Source organism: Siphateles boraxobius, unplaced genomic scaffold, assembly GCF_051911475.1.
Source record: "Siphateles boraxobius isolate OS27281-9 unplaced genomic scaffold, OSU_SipBor_1 14, whole genome shotgun sequence".
In the NCBI taxonomy this organism is placed as follows: domain Eukaryota; kingdom Metazoa; phylum Chordata; class Actinopteri; order Cypriniformes; family Leuciscidae; genus Siphateles; species Siphateles boraxobius.
Window position 1 is genome coordinate 490316 of NW_027508744.1, and position 17185 is coordinate 507500.

Here is a 17185-nt window from a genome sequence, read left to right on the forward strand (position 1 = left end):
ACTTGAAGTACTATAATAATAATAATAATAATAATAATAATAATAATAATAATAATACATTTTATTTGTAGTGCGCTTTTCTTAAACCCAAAGCACTCCAGAAAAATAAAAAGAAACAACAAGGGCAATACAACAATTAAAGAAAAACAGCCTTAAATAAATGTGTCGTAATCAGCTTTTTAAAGTGTCTTAAGCTTACATGAAAAATGTATTATAGCTTATTATAGTTTATTCTCGCATTTATGGGAAGCCAGTGCAACTGTGAAAGCCTGCTCAGAGATTTCGCTGGAAGCCCAGAGAACAAGGCATTACAATAATCTAACCTAGTTGTAATAAAAGCATGTATAAGCCTTCCTGTGTCTGCAAAAGAGAGAAAAGGTCTAAGTCGAACAACGTTTCTCACATGGTAAAGAGATGTTTTTTATATGTGCTTCAAATGTTAGCTGTGGATCAAAGATGACACCAAGATTCTGCACCTGTGAAGTGGGAATTACCATGTTGGAGTCCACAATCACACTAATCTCGGCCTTACGAGCCGCCGCTGTACCAATCTGCATCAATACAGTTCTGGAGCCGTTCAGTTTAGAAAGTTAGTCTGCATCCATAAACTGATCCCTGCTAGACAACTACGCAAAGCTATTAATGAGCTATGAACGTCAGGACTAGTGGTGATGTAAATCTGCGTATCATCCGCGTAGCAGTGATACCCAAGACCATATTTAACATGTAAATGTTAAATAAAATTGGACCCAACACTGAACCCTGAGGAACTCCCTGACGAACAGGCACAGTGTCAGATTTGTAATTACCCAAGCTTACAAACTGGGCACGATTCGTTAAGTAAGATCGAAACCAGCTGAATACTGCTCCAGAAACACCCAGCCTATCTAGCAGAAGAGAGTGATATATAGTATAAAAGCAGCATTGAGGTCTAATAAGACCAAAATACTGCATGCACCTGAATCTGCCGCAATAAGTAAAACATTTACAACCCTCACTAGAGCTGTCTCAGTACTATGGCCTTTTCTGAACCAGAACAAAATTACTAAAATAAACTAAAACTAAAATAAAAACTATATAGACATTGAAATAAATAAAAATGACAAAGACAACAAAATGAATAACATGAAAAGTGAAAATATCTAAATAAAATATATAGTTGGTATATCTCAGGATCCAACATATAAACTTCAAAAATCACTTATTTCAGGGGGAAAATAACTATTACTCACAATTAATCTTACAATCTTCAATTTGAGGATTCTCACTTTGGATAAAAGTGTTTATCAAATGTAAATTATTTCAGTAAGGTCTATCTTTAAAACACCTGATAAGTGTAAAAATAAACAAATATTTAAAAATATATTTAAAAAAAAAGTTAAAAAGTCTAAAAAAGATTATAAATTAGACTGAAATACACAGCTGGGAATGAATAAAACCCATTTCCACGACTCATTTTCAGAGAGAACAGACACTGACAACCAGAAACAACCCAGCCGTGAGTAAACATTAACTAGAGAAGCTTAGCTTTCATCCAAGCCTTTATCTTGCTGACAAAACACTTAAAACGTCCCGGAATAAAGGAGCGAGTATTAAAGGTCACTAATAACGAGCCGGCAGTCAGATCCTCTTCACCATCACACACACACACACACACACTTATCTGAATCTGAAGACGCTCACTCACTTCCCTGAGCTCCGGTCCATTATCGAGTATCCCTGCAGTGTGAGGATGAGGCTGAAGCTGAAGCTCCCGAACCCGGGTCTGGATGAGCGGATTCCCTCTCACGCCGAGCTGGAGAAGCTGGAGCTGGAGGAGGCTGGAGAACGCCCGCAGTGGGACAACAAAACCCAGTACATGCTGACCTGTGTGGGCTTCTGTGTGGGACTGGGAAACGTCTGGAGGTTCCCGTATCTGTGCCAGAGCCACGGAGGAGGTGACACACACACACACACACACACACACACACACACACACTGGTTCTTCTTACCTGGAAACATAGAAAACTTACACATGATGGTGAACTAACAATTGTCTAGTCTAGTATCATCACATGAACCAAAATAGACTTCTTGAACGTACTGGAAAAACTGAATGTTAACTGTCACTTCATGCTTTTTATATTTACCCATCGAATCATTCCAAATCTTCAACGCAGGATGTGAATTTTGTTTTAAAATTGGAAATCTTTAGAACCTTTTAGAAGCTCAATTTTTGTGATATCAACTTCAAATTCGGGACACAACTTGTTTAGACACATGGCTTTGGTTTTCTGGTAATTTTAGAGTCCAAATAATGTTGTAAAATAATCTTTTTAGATTAAAAAAATGTTTAGTTCAGTGAAATTTTTGTGAAATCAACTTCAAATTTGGTGCAAAACTTGGTCAGACATATGGCTTTGACTTAATAGTAAATTTAGAGTTCAAATTATTTTGTAAAAATATACTTTAGATTACATAAAAAAATTGTTTGTTCAATATATTTGCTTTACAGCTAATTTTTTTTTTTATATCAACTTCAAATTATGGTACACAACTTGGTCTGACATATGGGTTTTGTTTTCTAGCAAATTTAGAGCCCAAATCATTTTGTAAAAATACACTTTGGGTTACATAAAAAGTTTAGTTAAGTACATTTGCTTTACAGCTTAATTTTTGAGATATCAACTTCAAATTATGGTACACAACTTGGTTAGACATATGGCTTTGATTTTATAGCAAATTTAGAGTCCAAAATATTTATTAAAATATATATTCTCAATAAAATAAAGTGTTTAGTTCAGTATATTTGCCTCACACTAAACTTAAATTTCCATAACATTTTTAAACTTTCATTGTTTGAAGTGCAATAATCTGCTGAGTGTCTTCTTTAAAAAGAGACCAACTTTAGCTCTGTATTCCAACGCATTCATGAACTACATCCATTTAAGTTTGGATCTGAGGTGGCAGTGATAGTTAACAGGTTAAATATGGAAACTCATCAAACATTTAAAGAGATTTGAAAAAGAGGGAAAAGGGAAAAAACAAGTGAGGAATAGACTGCAGGGGCCCTGCACTTATACGCCGCTGTGTCTTAAGAATTTGTCTGAACAACTAGCAATTAGTCAATGGATAATAATTCTAACTTTTAAGTATCAAATTAGACAAATCTGCAATTTTATGTAAATGTATAACAAAGCATTCAGTCTTTAAGGAAATACTTGCAAGACTAGTTTAAGCAGTTCATTCATGCAACTGGCCACATAAGAGTAATTTGTGTCAATGAGTAATAGAGTTAATACACAGTGATTAAATATTCTTATAGTCATTCAATAACCTGAGAGGATCCACCGAATAAACTTCAAAAATCACTTATTTTTAAGAAAAAACTAAAACCACCTTCACAAATAATCCTACAATCTTAAATTTGAGGATTCTCACTTTGGATAAAAGTGTTTATCAAATGCATGAATGTAAATTCTTTCAATAAGTTCAATCAGCTGATAAGAGTCAATTTGACACGCATATTTTATGGTTAAAGTAACACCAGGTAACTTTTGCTCTCGGGGTCCCCCTACAGTTGGGAAACAGTATTGTCCTCTTCTACTGTCGTAAACTCTGTCATCGTGCATTTGTTGACAACCATGATAGCCCTGAACACTGTAGGAGGAGGTCACATGCAGGTGTTCTGCTTGCGTCGCGTGTGAAATGTCTTCATCCCAGGTACAGTGGCATATATTTCAGCATGTCATATGAATATAATTTCATGGGTTTTATTTTTTTTCTAACGACAAATGATCGCGATGATCACGTTTACAAGCCAGCGTCATTATAGTAGCCTAGTCTATTGGTTACCGTTTTACTGAATCTATATGATACTTAAATGCAATCTTTGAGTTGTAGATAATAACCATATATCGTCAATATTATAATATCAAGCTACCATAAATGAATCTGCAAAATTTTACAAATCGATTTGCATTATAGCTTAAGGCAAGACAAATAAACAAATATCGCAGACATGTTAGGTATCCTAAAATATGATTTTGTACATCTTATATATTTACTGGCAAGAATGTAGCCCCTACCAGACTTGTACACGCCGTTTAGACATAGGCTTTCATTTGATTTTTTTCTTTGTACATGTAGAGTACACGTTTTAGGTCAAACATTTGCTATTTGTATTTCATCGATTGCAAAGTTCAAATCAGAACGAGAATGCTAGCGATAGCTAACCATCAAAAACTAGAATATCGTTTACTAGCTACCAGATTGATAATTTGCTACTTTACTATCATTACTTGATTCATGAAGATAAACGGTGGATAAGATAGCTTCCGTAACATAGTCAGGCAGACCAAAAAAAAAAACAAAGAGATAGTATGCAAGCAATATACTTTCTAGTCCAAAAGCATGACAGCCAAGTCTGCATCGGTCGGGCACCCCGCCTCCTCCGTCAGCTCACGCCAGCGAGAACACGCTGGCCCAATGTTGATCCTCGTTCTGCCTTTAACGCGATCACTTTCTCTTTTTCTCTTTTTGCTTTGCTCCGATAAAACCTTTGCTTTCTTGTTTTTCTGTGCTGCTTCAGCCATGACTATAACATTTGGCTCGCACGTCCGATTTTAAGGAAGTGGCGGTGGAAGTGACGTATATGCCGTAAAGCAGTCGAGTTTTGTAGTTCTCTTTGTTCGCCGGTTACTACCCGAAACCCGAAGTTTAAAAGTACGATTAAAAACGCTACAGACCCCGTCAGGCTATGGCAGACGTGTCATTCAACCTATTGTAAGTCGATGTACCATCACAAGTGTCTTGGAAATATATTATGAAGGTTGAAAAGTTACCTAGTGTTACTTTAAAATGTCAGCTGTGCAGAACCGAAAAAACATTTTTTTAAATATATTTTGTCGTCAGTTTCTCAACTACTCTCAGTATATTTACATTTATGTTTATACAATTAGAAAACACTTTTATCTGAATGATGTCACACTTTTCCTTGGTTAAAATATATTTTAAAAAGTTAGTTACAGCTCTGTTTATAACATTTAGATTTTAAACATTAAAAAACAGTTTTAAACATAATATGTTCTCGTGTTTATTTTTGGTTTTAATGTGTGAGAAGTATTAAAGTTTTTTTGTTTGTTTGATATAAATTGAATCCAATTCGGATCAATTTGACCTGCACCATAAAGATCGTATCCAGAAATTAAAAGTAATTCAAGGGTAAAAGCCTGTTCACTTCAAGAACGAAAACTATAATGATAATGATAAACATGCACTTTTAAAAATCCATCTAAAAATAAAAGAATAATCCACAACACAACTATAACGATGATGAACGATGACAGCCAATCAGAATCCATCGGACTTTAACGAGCTCGAGCATTTAAAGCATTAGACGACAAACCTGCAGCGCTTATAATAAACAGAATTAATCGCACATTAGTGTGTATGCTAATATAGCTATCGTCTTTGCTGTGAACGGGCCTTTAATATTTGTATCTACTAAAGGAGTAGTTCACTTAAGATTTTACATTTCCTGATAATTTACTCTCCTCCACGTCATCCAAGATATTCATGTCTTTCTTTCTTCAGTCGAAAAAGAAAATGAAGGTTTTTGAGGAAAACACTCTCAACACTATTTTTCTCCATATAATGGACTTCAATGAAGGTCCAAATGTGAGTTTCAGTGCAGCTTCAAAGTCTCGACACAATCCCAGCCGAGGAATAAGAGTCTGATGGACATTTTATAACAAAAATTATACTTTTTTTTACCACAAATAATTGTCCATTATACGGAGAAAAATCCTAGAATGTTTTCCTCAAAATCTTTAATTTCTTTTCGACTGGAGAAAGAAAGACATGAACATCTTGGATGACGTGGAATTATCAGGAAATTGTAATTCTGAAGTGAACTGCTCCTTAAATTGTCGGATTAGCAGGCTGGATTTATGAGACTTTTCCTTTGTTCCAGGAGCGTTTATGATCCCGTTCCTGATCCTCCTGGTTCTGGAGGGAGTCCCGCTCCTGCATCTGGAGTTTGCCATCGGACAGAGACTGAGGAAGGGCAGCGTCGGCGTCTGGAGATCCATCAACCCGTATCTCACTGGAGTCGGTGAGTGTGAAACAGAGAAATGAGATTCCAGTTTGGATCATATAGGAATCATACAGTGTTTCTTTGATCTTATGCATCACATTGTGCGGTGTCTTTGGTGTGGTTCCTCAGGTATCGCCTCCATGTTGGCTTCCTTCATAGTGGGCATGTACTACAACACCATCATGGCCTGGGTCATGTGGTACTTCTTCAACTCAATGCAAGATCCACTGCCGTGGAGTCACTGCCCAGTTAATGCCAACAGAACAGGTACTTTTCTGCTGGAAATCAGGGTGAACTTTCTCAATACCAGTTTGTATACCTGCAGCAAAAAATATTGTAAAAATATATTATATAACAATTATTAAAGACAAGTGAACAGCCAATAGGTAGCTATCACTTTAAGAATTAATGTACTGATACACATTCGATATTCCCAACTCTTGACCTTACCTAAGACATAAACCAAGTGTGTTTATGTGAATAATCATATTGACATATTTTTCGTGCATTTGACTGTTGCATTTGCCTGTGCACAGAAAGCTGCCTGTCAGTAAGTGAATACTGAATATGAGAATATGAGTTCTTTGAGACATATTACACCTTTAATAACCTGCTCTTTATTGCTCATTTGCCCATTTCTTTATCGCACTAATGTTTCAATAACTCTTGCACACTTAAAGCTGCACAGATTATATTTGCATACTGTGAGCGATATATGAACAACATAGAAAAAGTTCAAACGATTCACACTTTATATCATCGCCACGATATGTATATCGTCATATAAAAAAAATTAAAAAAAACGAAACAGAAATAGTAATAAGACCATCTCTGACATGAGATGCTCTGAAGGATGAACTGAACATGACCTATTCCGTGTCTCAAACGTTCCTAACCTGAGCGAGTGTGTGTGTGTGTTTGTGTGTGTGTGTGTGTCTCCCCCTGCAGGCCTGGAGTCAGAGTGCGCGCGCAGCTCTCCGGTGGATTATTTCTGGTACAGAGAGACTCTGAACAGCTCGACTGCGATCGAGGACTCGGGTGGACTGCAGTGGTGGCTGGTGATATGCTTGTTCTGTGCTTGGATTGTGTTATACGTCTGCTGTATCAGAGGCATCGAGACCACAGGGAAGGTGATGCCAATCTGACCCGTTCACAAGACACTAGATATTACTGATTTAACTATCAGATGAGGACCAAACTAGAACTGAATTGAGCTGAATACTGACTCTATTGACTTCTGTAGAGCTGCTTTTGATTTTGTTTCATAATAGACTTTGAAAGTTATTGACCTGAACTGAATCAACATTGAACTTTACAGAACTCAATAGAGTCATTCAAATTTAAAGTTCAATGTTGATTCAGTTTAGTTCAATAACAGTGTCAAAGTCCATTATGAAATTAAATCAAATGTAGTTCTACAGAAATCAATAGTTTCATAATAGACTTTGACACTGTTATTGAACTGAATCAACATCGAATCTGAACTGACACTATTGTCGTCTGCTTTGTAGCTGAGATTGAATTTGTTCCATAACTGATGAAATTTGCAGAATTGACAGTTATTGAACTGAATCAACATTGAACTTTACTGAGTCGAATGACTCTATTGCATTTAGTTTCATAATTGATGAACTGCAACATTGACACTGTTATTGAACTGAATTGAATCAACACTTAACTGAGCTGAATAATGACACTATTGTCTTCTGTAGAGTTGCTTACAGAAGAATTGAATGATGAATTTTGCAACATCAACTATTTTCCTGCTCATTACCATCAAGCTGCTTTGAAACGACTTATTAAGTGCTATAAAAATGGAAATATCTTGTCTAACTACTACTACTCTCTCTAGGCTGTGTACGTAACATCCACGTTACCGTACCTGGTCCTGACCATCTTCCTCATCCGAGCACTGACTCTGAAAGGCTCTGTGAGCGGGATCAAGTTCCTCTTCACTCCTGACGTATGTAACCAGCTAAACCTCATGCATGCATTAAAGGAGGAGTTCACTTTAAAATGAAAATTAGCCCATGATTTACTCTCCCTCAACTCATCCTAGGTGTATATGACATTCTTCTCTCAGACGAACACAATCTGAGTTATATTAACATATGTCCTGGCTCTTCCAAGTTTTATAATGGCAGTGAATTGCAACCAACAGATTGAAGCTCATAAAAGTGCATCTGTCCATCATAAAATGGCATCTATCCATCATAAAAGTGCATCTATCCATCATTAAAGTGCATCTGTCCATCATAAACGCACTCCACACTGCTCCGGGGGGTTAATAAAGGCCTTCTGAAGCGAAGTGATGATTTTAAAAATATTCATATTTAGCACGTTACAAAGTAAAATAACTAGCTTCCAGCCAAACAAACATACGCAGTCTTTACTTGCACCTAAAGCACAACTTATGCAACTGGTGACGTCAGAAGTAGCGTAGAGCGTCATGTAGCGTAAACATTAGCTGTGCGTCGCATTACTCGCATAAGTTACGCTTTACACTTAAGTCAGATCCGCATGTTCGTTTGGCTGGAAGCTAGTTATTTTACTTAATAAAGTTTTAAATATGAATATTTTTCTTACACAAACTCATGGCTTTGCTTCAGAAGGCCTTTATTAACCCACAGGAGCTGCATGAAGTTCGTTTATGATGGACAGATGCACTTTTATGATGGACAGATGCACTTTTATGAGCTTCAATCTGTTGGTTGCAATCCACTGCCATTATAAAGCTTGTAAGATCCAGGACATTTGTTAATATAACTCAGATTGTATTCGTCTGAAAGAAGAATGTCATATACACCTAGATGAGTTGAGGGAGAGTAAATCATGGGCTAATCTTCATTATTGGGTGAACTATCCCTTTAACTCACTAACCTCCAGGAGATCTGATGGATCTGCTTATCTGTTCCAGGTGAATGAGTTGATAAACCCCACGACGTGGCTGGACGCAGGAGCTCAGGTGTTGTTCTCCTTCTCTCTGGCGTTTGGAGGACTCATCTCCTTCTCCAGCTACAACTCTGTGCAGTGAGTGATCACAAACACAAAACACAGTGAGCTGCGTAATATCTACTCGAGGAAGATCCCTGGAGTTTAGGAAAGAGCTCATACAGTCAAACCAGATATTATTCAGACACCAGATATAATTTTTGATATTTCTTCACTAGTGTGTACAAGACACTATAGTTCATTTATGCAAGTGAGGAGAGCAAAATAAAGTAAACTGTGACATATTATACCCGATAATTCTTCATACAGTGACTAGCAGTAACATTTATAAACATTCGGGACCAAAAATGATTGGACACTTTGAGCTGATCATGTTTTGCTGAAGTGTTTTTTCTTTAATTGCTAATGCAGCTTTTTACACCACAGACTGAACAACATGAAGCATTGCTTGGTAACTGGTTGAGCTAAACTGGTATTATCTAATTGTGTAGTTAAATTTAACAGCTGACAGATATTCAACATAATTCATGTGTGAGAGTCTAACAGAAGGACGGACAAAACCAGTGAAATATCAACTGAGTTCTTGTCATATTTTATTATCATTTTCTAAACTACAGCGAATAAACTGTGATAATGTGAGATTTGACTGTATATTTCATCATATGCTCATATTATTCCATCAGTAATAACTGTGAGCAGGATGCCGTCACCATTTCCATCATCAACGGCCTCACCTCGGTTTACTCTGCAACCGTCATTTACTCCATCATCGGCTTCAGAGCCACAGAGAAATATGATGAATGTTTCGAGAGGTGTGTGCTTCACTAACCACATCACATGCACTGTCGTTTAAAAGTTTGGGGTCAGTAAGAGTTAAAGTCTCCCTGTGGTCAATAACTGTATCCCTTAAAACTCATCTCTGATCACCAAAATTACATATTTAAACATTTTTTGCTAGAAAGAAAAATAGCTATACTGTAACTCGACTCCCGCGCCTCATTTAGTATACGCGGTTCTATGAATATGCAAATGAGCCCCGCCTCCACTCACTCACTCACTCAGAGATCCACTTGAATTTCTGAAGGATCATGTGACACTGAAGACTGGAGTAATGATGCTGAAAATTCAGCTTTGATCACAGGAATAAATTACACTTTACTGTATATTCACATAGAAAACAGCTGATTTACATTGTAAAAATATTTCACAATTTTATTTCACAAAAAAGACCTGCGACATGCAGACCTTCCTCAGTCAGGTGTGTGTGTGTGTGTGTGTGTGTGTGTGTGTGTGTGTGTGTGTGTGTGTGTGTGTGACGACACCAGCCGTCATTGAGGAGCTCCAGCTCAAGACCTGCGACATGCAGACATCCCTCAGTGATGTGTGTGTGTGTGTGTGTGTCGACTACAGCGTTTCTCTCAAAGATCTACGGGATCTTGTGTAAATCACGGTCAGAGAGCGAGTGTAAACCCACCAGGAATAATAGCGGACCGCATCAGTGTTTGTCAGTCATTAAAGGGATAGTTCACCCAAAAATTACAATTCTGTCAGCAATTACTCTCCCTCATGCTTGATAAACTTAAGATTGAGCCACTGTAGTCACTTGGACTATTTTAAAGATGTCTTTAATAACTTTTCAGGGAACAAGTTTCAATCCCTTAGAAGCCTATGGAGGAGTGATCCAGCTCTCAGATTTAATCAAAAATATATTAATTTGTGTTCCGAAGATGAACGAAGGTCTTACAGGGGTTGAACAACATGAGGACGAGCAATTACTGACAGAATATTCATTTTTTGGGTGAACTATCCCTTTAAGTCAGGAGAGTCTTTCAAAGAAAAAAAATAAACATGAATTTCCTAAGTATACATGTATATATTGTCTTTCAATAATTCAAGCACTTTTCAAGTCCTTCTTCTTAAATATGTCTGTTTTGAAGTGTTTTCCAGGACTTAATGTAAAGAATACTTTAAGCACCGTGTACGAGTGTGTGTGTGTGATCTGTCGCAGGGCGTCGAGGGAACCGGCTTGGCCTTCATCGTGTTCACCGAGGCCATCACCAAGATGCCCGTCTCTCCAATCTGGTCCGTGCTGTTCTTCATCATGCTCTTCTGTCTGGGACTGTCCACCATGTTCGGGAACATCGAGGGTGTCGTGGTGCCGCTCCAGGACCTCAACCTGCTCCCCAAGAAGTGGCCGAAAGAAGTGTTCACTGGTAAACACATCAGCCTCAAAGAGCTTTATGCAACTGCGCTTCCATTAACCTTCAAACTGCGCTAATTGAAAATACGCCCCACATCATTTACCGCAAAAACTTTTTCACTCTCGCATGAGGAGGTTTTTCAGGCAATTTGAAAAAGGAATATTTCGCGAAACTGCAATGGAAATAGTTTTTTACGGCATACATAGTTTTTCTTCGTTTGTGATGTCTTTCATAAAATCATGCATCATACTCTACCTTGTCTGTGGCCATTGTTGATTTCAAAGCCGGTGCTGGATAAACAGCGAGCATGTGCGTGCGACAGTCGGCGGCGGTACGCTAAATTATTTACGACAGCGGTAATGGACAATTCCGCTTCCAACCTGTAGGGCGACCGCAGAGGAAAAGTTCCTTGGTGTTGCTTTAAAGCTGTGATAAAACACCTACGGCCCCTTCGATTAAAGTAATGTCTAGTGCGGTGACTGAGATATACACAAACCTACAAACAACCATTGCCATGATTTCTGGAATGACTTATCGCAAGAGGAAAAAATGAGAGGTCCCCTCGGGTCATTTTGACCCGAAACCTTTTTTTTTTTCTTTTTAATTGAGTGTTCATCAAAGATATCCAAGACCCCAGGACTTTTGTCGCACTTGAACCTCGAATACACAAAAAAATTGAATGGATTCGAGGAGTTTTGTGGTTGAAATTTAAAAAAGTAACAAATCCTTCTCTCTCAGGTCAATGTGACTCCAATGTGACCTTTAGGAATGACCCCAATGTGACCCTTCGGAATGACCCCAATGTGACCCTTAGGAATGAATGGAATGTGAGGAATGCTTCAGCACACAGAAAAACCTAAAAATGATTTAACTTACAAAAAAAAAGATTTTATAAATGCCCACATGTGTACAGTATCTGAATGCATTCTGAAGTAAACTGACTTTAGGACCCAGCGGAACAGCTCATTTGCTCCATATAGAGATATACCGCCATCTAGAGTCATGAAATAACATGGTATATTATTATTTTTTCCACAAGGTCGAGGTCAGCGAAGACACACAATGTAAGATATTTTGAGCTGAATTAAAAGGGTTATGCATGAAATTGTGAGTTTTTTTTAATTTAAGTCGAAGGAATGTGCTTAAATTACTATTTATTTATTTTAAATAAAAAATAAAATAACTAAAAATCTCCAAAAAAAATTTGCATGGAAAAATAGAAAAAATATTATCGAAATGAAATAAAATAAGCTTTCTGTACAAAAAAAAAAAAAAAAGTGCGAGGGAAGGATGAAGGTTTGGAAACGCTGTCATATCGCATATAGTTTTTTATCGACATTTAGAAAATATCACAAAAGTTTTGCACAAATCTGTAATGTAAACGCGGCTAATGTCAAACATGAACACTGCCGGTATATCGCTCAACATACGATGTTTTCCAGGACTGACGTGTGTGGTGTCGTTCGTGACGGCGCTGGTGTTCGTCCAGTCTTCGGGGAACTACTGGCTGGCTCTGTTCGACGGCTTCGCTGGCTCCATTCCTCTGCTGGTCATCGCCTTCTGCGAGATCATCGCTGTCGTTTACGTCTATGGGATTGACAGGTAAGAGGCAACGTCAAAACTACATGATCCTACACTAGATGTTTCACCAGTGCACATTATTAAACGCTTAAATTAAAGGTTATATATTGGGTTGAATGCTTCCATGAAGAACCTTGGATCTTTCCGTTCCACAAAAGGTTCAATATACTTGAAAATGGTTATTTAGGTTTATTAAAATGTAAAGAAAAAAATAGTTCTGTTAAGAAATGATCACTGAAAGGTTCTGTGCAGAACCAAAAATGGTTCTTCTATGTTGGCAGAAGCTATTTACACTAACTACACTGACTCCGCCCACCATTGTCTGATTGGACCAGACAAAATTACAAAAGAAACCTGTCTGATAACCAGTGGCACAAGCTTTGACACAACCGACAAAAAGTTCAAATCCAAACTAATTATTCTCCCTTTTCCCACTGGATATGTATGGAAGCTGGTTTCCGCCACAGAATAAAAAGTAAAAAAGGTAATTAGGACTTTTCCCCTCAGAATTGCAAGTTTATTTCTCTCAATTATGACTTTTGATCTTTTTTAATGTTTTATTCTGTGGCGGAAACAATATTCCATACGAGGAGGCGTTTATATTAAATAAAGTTTATTTTAAAATTAATAAAATATCCAAAAAGTTGAAATAAACTGCCTAAAGGGGTATTTAATATTGGGAATAAGGGTTAAAAGTGTAGTAATGTCATCCCAAAAAGGCTGCATCCATTTATGATTTTAAATATTATCTTATACAGTGAACACGTTGCTAGTATTGCATATTGTTTTATAATATACTACAATACACTAAGGTGCAAAAAGGATCTAACTACTTGGTGCAAATAAAATACATTTAATTGCTATTTACTCTAATTTATATTAATTCATTTTATAATTTATTTAATAACCTCTTTTGGCCAGTTCCAGTTCCTTTTATCACCTTTTGTATTCATTACTTCAATGAGCTCATGGTTTCTACCTTTAATAATTACATTGTTTAAATTAATATATTTCTAGCTAACTGTGATTTTGTACATTTCTGAAATGCATAACTTAGACAGTGTCCTCTGATAACAGATACTCTAAATTTTAATGTGGACTCGTGCATTTTCTGTAAAGCTGCTTTGAAACGATGTGTATTGTGAAAAGCGCTATACAAATAAATGTGAATTGAATTGAACCGTTTGACAGATGCACATAATAAAGAGTGTAAACTAGTTTCACCAATAGCACGGAGGAGAAAGATAATGCTGCTGTTTATCTCCAGGTTTAATAAAGACATCGAGTTCATGGTGGGACACAAGCCCAACATCTTCTGGCAGGTCACGTGGCGGTTCCTCAGTCCCATCATCCTCCTGGTCATCCTGATCTTCTACTTCGTCACCACAGTCAGCAAACAGCTGACCTACAACGTCTGGGACCCCGAATACGTACGTCACTGTCTTCAGGACAATCAAACACATTTATTACACCCAGAATACTTCTGATATATCAGAGATGTTGAAAAAAATAACAACATAACATCAAACGACAAATTTACACTAGCTCAGCGAAATCCACATCGAAATCTCACAAGTTTATCTCAAAATTATTACTTTTTGTTCTCACGATTGCAAGTTTACATCTCGCAATTATGTTGTTTTTTTGTTTCCACCACAGAATAAAAAAAATTATAAAGGTAATTGAGACCTTTTATCTTGCAATTTAGATTTTTTTCCCCTGCAAAATTCAAGTTTATTTCCTACAATTGCATCTTTTCTTAGAAACATGAGAAAAAGTCAGAACTGTTATATATAAACAAAGTCAGAAGTTTGTGAGATCAAAAGTTTCAATTAACTTTTTTCATTTGTTTTCCCCGTGGCGGATATAAGCTTTCATAGGTTGAGCGGTGAATACACGTCACCGACTTGAAAATGAGCAAACCCATTTTTTCCAGCTCTCATGCGAAACTCCCAATAATGTGGAAGCTTGTTTCCACCACAAAATAAAACATTTTAAAAGGTAATTGCGACTTTTTATCTCACAATTCTGACTTTGTTTCTCAGAATTGCATGATATAGTGAGAATTGCGAGAAATAAACTCGCAATTGTGACTTTTTTTCTCGCAATTGCAACTTTAAATTTCGCAATTCTGACATCTTTTCTCAGAGTTTTGAGATATAAACTTGCAATTAAGAGTTATAAAGTCAAATTCTAAGGAAAAAAAGACTCACGGAATAAAAAATAAAAAAGGTAATTGCGACTTTTTATCTCACAATTCTGACTTTTTTCACGCAATTGCGAGTTTATATCTCATTCTGACTTTATAACACTCAATTCTGAGAGATGTAAACTCGCAATTGGGAGAAAAAAAAGTCTGAATTTTTAGATAAAAAGTCTCAATTACCTTCTCTATATTTTTATTCTGTTCCATATGATCGCGTAAACTCCTGTCGGAATGTCTGGATTTCGCCCGCAGAATCAGTAAACATAACCATGCCTTTACTGTGAACGTTTCCTCGTTGCTCGTTATTCTAAATAAATAAAAAAACTGAAAACTTTCACAACTTTTTTTCTTTCACCATCAAATCAACTTCCAATGGATAAAACCAATATCCTTGTTGACTATCCCGTTGCTATGAAAGCTTGTTTCTGCCGCGGAGTAAAACAAAATTAAATGTATGTAATTGTGTGTTTTCTCCCCAGAATCCCATGCAATTCTGATTTTACAACTTGCAATTGAGAGTTTATTTTTACTTTTATTTACTATAATTTTATTTGCTTATATTTTAACTTGAAAAAAACAGAATAGCGAGATGTAAATTTGCAATTGCGAGTAAAAAAGTAAATTGCGAGTTTGTGATTTTCTCGCAATTCTGTGTTTTTAGCTTGCAATTCTCACTTTTTTCTAAGAATTTTGTGATATTAACTCACAATTGCGAGGAAAAAAGTGATTGTTAATTGCAATTACCTTTTTACATTTTTTACTCCATGACGGAAACAAGCTTCCATATGTTTGACTCTTAAATACATCACATATTATAGAAGAAAAACGGGTTATACGCAATTTCACATGGACTTACTAGAGCCACAGCTCATCTCTCTCTCTTTCTCTCTCTCTGACTGAGCGCAGGATCATTTCCCAACGCTGAAAGAGGTAGAGTACCCGAACTGGATCAGCGCCGTCATCTTCGTACTGGCCGGGATTCCCAGTCTGAGCATCCCTGGAGTCGCCATCGTCCTGGTTCTGTGGAAGTGCTGCAGAAAGGGAAAGAAAACGAAAGAAGGCTTCATTTCTGAAAAACAGGAAATACGTATCCACACAATAGCGTAGTTTCCACACGGAACAGGCAAATCAGCTTCTCTTTTTATGGAAAACATTCAGAACTTCTCGCAAAGACAACAAACAATGTGCAAAAATGAACAACGTGAACTTATATTATAGACTTACAAAATCACATAAAGTAAGAATGCAATACAAATTTGTATAAAGTGTATACAGTGCAATATGACATTTAATAACATTACAGACTACAGCCATTGCACTCCTAAATTTGTATCCTACACTTTCCTGTCATGTATATAATCATCAATGGTCATGTTTCAATGATGCGATTGATTTGCTGGGTTTCTATCCACCTTATTTTGTGATATGCGAGACTTCAGATTAGGTATATCAAAGTGCAGTAAACCGTAAAACTATTTGCTACAAACGCTACAAACCAGTGTGTTTATGATTATAAACGATATTTACGATAATACATTTATGTTATTTGATAACACATACAGTTGCTGCAATATCATTGAGTAGCATAACTGTTTTCTGTATTTCTGTTTTCAATGACTGGAAGCGAACGACACCGGAAGCCGCGCACCGCTATTATGGTAATATAGAAACACTATAATAACACATAAAAAAATTCACAATTTGGTTAATTATAATTAAGGCATTTTAAGTCATAATGAGATAAAAAAGTAGAAATTATAACATACAAGTCGAAACATTGATAAAGTTGAAAGTCGTTTTAAAGCTTGTGAAGTGAACAAAGTGTTCTAGCATGTTGCTAACATGTTCCTAGTATGAATTAACACAATGCTATCATTTAGCACGCTGTTAGCATGAATTAACATATTGCTAGCATGTTTCTAACACGAATTAGCACATTGCATACAATTATTAACATGTTTCTAACAAGAATTAAATTGCTAATATGTTCGACATGTTGTTGACATGATTTATCACATTCTTTACACGTTTTAACATTTAGCTAACATGTTTCTTACATGAATTAACACACAGCTAACCTGATATCACATTTGCTTGCATGATTTAAGATGTTGCTAACGTGTCTCTAGCATGTATTAGTTGTTTACATGTTTTAACATATTGCTAACA

The 17185-nt window shown here is 36.6% G+C and overlaps 1 pseudogene across 1 annotated transcript; it reads left to right on the forward strand.

Annotated features, from left to right (window-relative positions):
* Window positions 1-1592: 1592 nt before the first annotated feature.
* LOC143738205 (sodium-dependent neutral amino acid transporter B(0)AT1-like) lies at window positions 1593-16427 on the forward strand (annotated as a pseudogene). The gene is made up of 12 exons (XR_013203848.1): window positions 1593-1937; window positions 5954-6094; window positions 6206-6343; window positions 7025-7206; window positions 7929-8039; window positions 8994-9106; window positions 9712-9914; window positions 10354-10409; window positions 11037-11241; window positions 12672-12831; window positions 14078-14240; window positions 15923-16427. The product of XR_013203848.1 is annotated as a sodium-dependent neutral amino acid transporter B(0)AT1-like (transcript).
* The last annotated feature ends 758 nt before the right edge of the window (window positions 16428-17185 follow it).